The sequence below is a fragment of the Pseudopipra pipra genome, unplaced genomic scaffold (assembly GCF_036250125.1).
Source record: "Pseudopipra pipra isolate bDixPip1 unplaced genomic scaffold, bDixPip1.hap1 HAP1_SCAFFOLD_101, whole genome shotgun sequence".
NCBI classification, from domain to species: Eukaryota; Metazoa; Chordata; class Aves; order Passeriformes; family Pipridae; genus Pseudopipra; species Pseudopipra pipra.
The window spans coordinates 115,280-120,579 of NW_026990580.1; the positions used below are offsets into that span (position 1 = coordinate 115,280).

The 5,300-nt window shown below is 64.8% G+C and overlaps 2 long non-coding RNA genes across 2 annotated transcripts; both read right to left on the reverse strand.

Annotated features, from left to right (window-relative positions):
* Positions 1-964: 964 nt before the first annotated feature.
* On the reverse strand, positions 965-1,918 carry LOC135407947 (uncharacterized). The gene is made up of 2 exons (XR_010427097.1): positions 1,822-1,918; positions 965-1,614 (listed from the first exon to the last, which is right to left on the reverse strand). It is a non-coding gene; the product is annotated as an uncharacterized LOC135407947 (long non-coding RNA).
* A 1,215-nt stretch (positions 1,919-3,133) lies between these two features.
* On the reverse strand, positions 3,134-4,147 carry LOC135407948 (uncharacterized). Its single transcript, XR_010427098.1, has 3 exons — positions 4,081-4,147; positions 3,336-3,475; positions 3,134-3,222 (listed from the first exon to the last, which is right to left on the reverse strand). It is a non-coding gene; the product is annotated as an uncharacterized LOC135407948 (long non-coding RNA).
* Positions 4,148-5,300: the final 1,153 nt, after the last annotated feature.

Consider the following 5,300-nt stretch of genomic DNA (forward strand, 5'->3'; position numbering starts at 1 on the left):
GCAGAGGATGAATGTTTGGAGGTAAAAATGAGGTAATAAGTAATTTGCAAGCAGGGAAAACTGTGAGGGTAAGTGTGGATGTCACCTAGGGGAGAAAATGAGCCTTTTGAGGTCCAGTGAGGCAGTCAGTGGTGGGCAGGGAGGGAAAATTTGTGTTTGTAAAATCAGAGGTCATGTGGAGGAGAGAGAATGCACCTCCTGGGGTAAACTGGGGTAAACCTTGCAGACCTGCAGGGAAAATGTGGGGGGTAAAACTTGTGGGAATCTGCAGGGCAGAGAGTGAATCTTCTGAGGTGAAAATGAGTTCCTGGGTGGTGGAGAGGTGGGGAAAGTGTTGAGAGTAAACTGGAGGTGGTCTGCTGGGTAGAGAATGAACATCTTGAGGTAGAAGTGAGTTGCTGAGATGTGGAGAGGTCAGGAAAATGCAGTGGGTCCAGTGTGAGGTCACCTGCAGCAGAGAGGATGTACCTCCTGATGGACACTGAGGCAGTCAGGGGTGGGCAGGAGGGGAAACCTTTGGGGGTAAAACTTGAGGGAATGTCCAGGGCAGAGAATGAATATTTTGAAGGATAAATGAGGTACTCAGTGAGGTATTCATTGGATTGCAGAAATGTTTTTTGAAACCTGTCCCCTTCTTTGTGCCTTTTACTGACAGACCTTCTCTTTCTGCCTTTGAATTTACAGCCTCCTTGTAACTCCCAGCCCGGAAAACCTGGGATAACTGAGGAGGGACAGAGATGAAGGTTTTATCTGCAAACTTGGGGTAATTTCTGCAGGATACAGCAACTGTTTGTGTGGGAAAGTGTGTTTAACCACATTGGCCCAAGTTGTGTTTGCACCAGCTGGGGCCAGAGGTGCCAAGCAATCCAAAGCAAACCCTGCTCAGCCTCCGAATCCCAGGGGAAGTTCTCCAAGCTGTTCATTGAGGGACTAAAGATACATTGAAATGGAACCAAGACACTACTAAGTTTCCTGGGAATCCCAGTATTGCTGTCCTAGAATTTTTAACAGCTTTTTAAGCTTTTTATGACAATAATGGCTTTCTTCCTTTGATTGAATCCTGCGGTAGGATTTGGGGGTTCTTTGGATTCTGAATCCCTCCCAGGGGCCCTGACACTGGTCAGGAGCTGGCAGGACAAACAGAGTCAGAGCTCCTGGCAGGCACAGGGGCTTTCCCCCAGAGTGGATCCAACTGCTGCCCCCCAGCCTGGCCAGGCGGGATCTGCTTTGGCTCCCGGCTTCTGCCAGAGACAGAATGTGTTCCCTTGATTGGAATGAGGATCCCGTAGCTTCGTCTCCTAGAGGTTCCCTGGGCAGCTGATCCACTCTGCCCCGTGTCCTGCTCTCAGTTCCTGCCCAGCCAGAGCCATCTGTACCAAGGGCAAGAGCACTCCCAGCCTGGATAGGGAATGGGGGACTGGCTTGTGCACAATTCACCTAGAAAGTCAAACGAGGGGATTGTTGGAGTATCTGGCTCCTTAGGGAACCTGCTGGGAGTAGAGAAGCACAACCCCAAATCTCCAGCTGTGGGTGGAGTCGTGGAACGTAAACCAGCACAAACTCATCCCCCAAAATGGACCGTGGAAGAGCAGGACCAAATAAGGGTCAGTGTCCCTGTGGAAAGGCAAAAGGAATTGGTTGGGACTTTGATTGTCCCCTAGGGAGATGGAGGTTGCTGGGAAGCAGAGAATGCCCTCCCTCAGGCTGCCAAGATCTCTCAGCGCAGCGGCTTTGGCCGACAGGGCAGCAAAAAGATTGTTCTCTGCGGGGGGCCCAGGTTTGGGTTCCGGTCTCAGCATTGCAGGTTTGGATGAATTCTACCTACAGCCCGCAATTCCATGCCGAATTCCTGCTGCAATAGCCTCCCAGTGCCTCCTGGAGCCCGGCTGTTCCCCCGCAGAGCTGCCGCTCTAACGCCAGGTTTGCCAGGAAGCAGCCACGGTTCCAGGTCTGCTCAGCGGGATCGGGACAAGGACAGGTTGATATTCCACAGACTTTGCTGTTTATAACCCTCCTCCCCCAGCCCCGCTGGTGTCCCTGGGGGGACTTGAGCGAGTTCCCTGGAATTGGGCCGGTTTTCCGCCCCGGGCCGGGCTCCAGGGGATGTGTTGGCCCAGGAGAAGGCGGGGGCCGGACGCGCTCCCGGCCCGGGGCGAGGCAGCCCCTGAGCACGGGCGAGGACGTCTGTCCGGCCGGGAAGCCGCTGTCCCTTCGGAGCCTCGGGAGCGACCCCGGGGAATTCTTTTCCCCGAGGAAAGGGATGCACAGCCCTGCTTTCAGAGCACCTCCGGCTGGAAGGGCAGGGATTTGGGGCGGACGGGACACACGTGGGGGGCGCGGGGGAGCTCTGGGAGGTGGGCCCTGGGAATGGCTGCCCGCGCTGCTCTGCAGCCCCGCCGTGCCGACACTGCCGAGTGCCAGCTGGATGCTTTGGGTCCTTTGGGGCTGGCGCTGGGGCGTGTCCAGGGTGAGGCATCTCAGGGGGCCCGTTCAGAGCAGCGCCCCGGCTGAGGAGCCGCGGGCAGCCCTTTCCCCGTGCCCACCCCACGGGGGCTGTAGGGCACAGCTCCAGGGCACAGCTCCTCCATCCCCTGGAAATAGGAAGCCCAAGCAGGGCTGGGTCGCTGTCTGTCGCTCCGGCCTCCTCCCGGCCCGCGTTCCCTGCCCAGCTGGGGACTGCCCAGGGAGCCCCGAGAACGTTCCTGCGCGGGAAGCGGGAGCCGCCGAGGGCTCCGTCCAACTCCGGGCCCGAAAAAGCGGCCCCGACCTGAGCCCCCCCGGCATTTTGGGTTCCGAAGGCTCACCTGGAGGAGACGCTCCCCCGCAGGCGGGACCAGGCGGCGACACTCGACCAAACGCCTTTGCCTCGGAGCGAGGGATCCCTCCGGACTCGTTTGGCTCCTTTATCCCTGGAAATGAGCTCGGATGCCGCACGAGCACCTTTGCAGCCGTTGGGTGAAGCCCGGACGGGGCCGGAAAACCTCCCTGAGCAGGGCAGCGATGAATTGGTGCCCGTCCCCAGCCGGGCACAGCCCAGCCGGCCGCGCTCCCTCCGGCCCGTGGCTGCGAAGGGCTCCTGCAGAGATTGAATAAAAGCTCATTTCCTGACTGTATTTGCCCGCCGTCTTGCCCCTCTTTTGACTCGCGCAGCACCATCCGGTTGGAGCATTTCTTGGTTTCCTCCCCTGTAGCCGTTTCCCTCCCAGGCAGGGCCTTCCCCGTCTGCAAATAAAGAGGAAATGTTTCAACGGGATTTTGAAAACCAGAGGGTTTGCCCCGGGAGGGTGCGAGTTGCCGAGAAAGCGGGGGAGAGGAAGGAGAGCCTCAGGTCTCACCTGGCTGGTGTCAGATGAGCCGCACCTTCTGGATGGCAGGGCAAAGAACTGCTGTCGGTAATTGCCGAAGTTCCGCAGGCAGAGCTGGGAGCAGCCTGTGCCCGAGCCGCGGCACGGTCAGTGCCAGCTCCTGGGGCCGCCTGTGGACAGACACAGGGACACGGGGACAAACGAGCAGCTCTGCTCGGGGTCCCGGAGCACGGGAGGAACGGGGAAAGGGCTGCCGCCGTTCTTCCCCTCCCCGGCAGGCCCCCAGCTCCCCGCGGCCGGAGCGGGGCCCGTGGCCGGAGCCCCGGGGGGCCCCCGAGCCCCTCGTTCCCGGGGGCCCTGGGGGTGGGAACCTCCTGGGGTCGCGTTTAACGGGGAGACGGGCGATGTTCGCCCCGGGAGCGGGTGCGGTGGCCTCGGGGGTGCCCGAGCGGGGAAGCTCCGATCCCGCGGGGGGTACGGGCGGCACCCCTCCTCGGGGGTCCCGGGGCCGGCCCGGCGTGTCCCCGCGCCCCGGCCGGTCCCAGCCCCGGCTCCGCGTCTACACGACGAACGCGCCGCCGTTCTCCCCCCGACCGGGCCCCGGCAGAGCCCCGGCCCGAGCGGCCCCGCCGCGCTCGGCCCCAGCGCCCGGCCCGGAGCGGCTCTTCTCGCCCGCGTTGCCGGGGCACAGGCGGCGAGGCCGGGCTGGGATGAGCCCGGCACCGATCCTGGTCCCCGTCCGGATGCCGAGCCCCCATCCCAGCCCCAAACCAACCTCGCTCCTCCGGTCGCGGTCCCGGTCCTGGCCCCGATCCTTGTCCCGGTCCTCCTGCCGAGCTCCATCGCCACCCCTCGGTCCTCCGACGCGCCGATCGCTCCCGCAGCATCCCGGTCCGAGGTTCCTCCACAAACTCGGGACGAGCGCGGCTCTGCCGGCTTTAAACGGCGCGGCCGGGGCGGGGGCCGGGGCGGGGCCGGGGCGGAGCGGGGCCCGCACAGGTGTGCGAGGCGGGGCCCCGTCCAGGTGCGCGGGGCGGGGACGGGCAGGGGGCGGGTCGGGGCGGGGGTATTTAAGCGCCGGAACTCGCCCCCGCGGCCGTTTGCTCGGGCAGTGGCGCGGGGGGAGGCAGCAGCGCCGCGGGAGCCTCTCGCTGCCGCGGCCCTTTTTCTTTGCTTTTGTTTTTGTCTTTCTTTTGCTTTTCCCCCTTTTTTTCGTCCCCTCCCTTCCTCCCCACCCTCCACCCGCTCCCCGCACGCCGCCTCTCCCCCGGCCGCTGTCGCTGCCCTCCTGCACAGCCCGGCCCCCCCCCCCTGCCCCCGGCCCCCCCTGCCTGCCCCTGCTCCCCCTCCGCTGCTCCGCTGCACAGCCCGACCTGCCCGCACCCCCGCTCCGTCCTTGCCCCCCCGCCCGTCCCGTCCGTCCCCCTGTCCCCCGGGCCGTGTCCCCGCAGCCGCGGCTTGGGGGCGCCGCTTTAATAAAGCCGCGAGGGCCGGAGCCGGCGCCCCCCCTGGATCCCCCTTTCCACGGGGCCGGGCCCGCTCGCGGGTCCCCCCTGCAGTTCACAAGCACCGCCCGACACCGCGGGGCTCCGGCCCGTCCCGACATCACACGGGGGGCTCCGCGGGCGGGGGGACGAGGGGGTGGCGGGGGGGGCAGGGGATGAGGGTTCCCCTCCGGAGGAGGGGGCTCGGGGGGGACGAGGGGCAGGCGGGGGGGGCAGCGGATGAGGGTCCCCTCCGGAGGAGGGGGCTCGGGGAGGTGGGCGGGGGCAGGGGGGGCTCGGGGAGGGGGGCAGGGGGCAGGGGGATCCCCTCCGGAGGAGTGGGGTCCTCGGGTGGGAGGGGTCAGAGGGGGGAATTCCTCCCACTGATCCCTCCCACCCCCGGGACTCCGTCCCTCGGGGGGCGATCGGGGGCGGGGCCCCCTCCGGAGAAGGGGGTCCCGGGGTGGGAGGGGGGAGTTTTCCCCCTGTCGGGCCCCTCCCACCCCGGGAA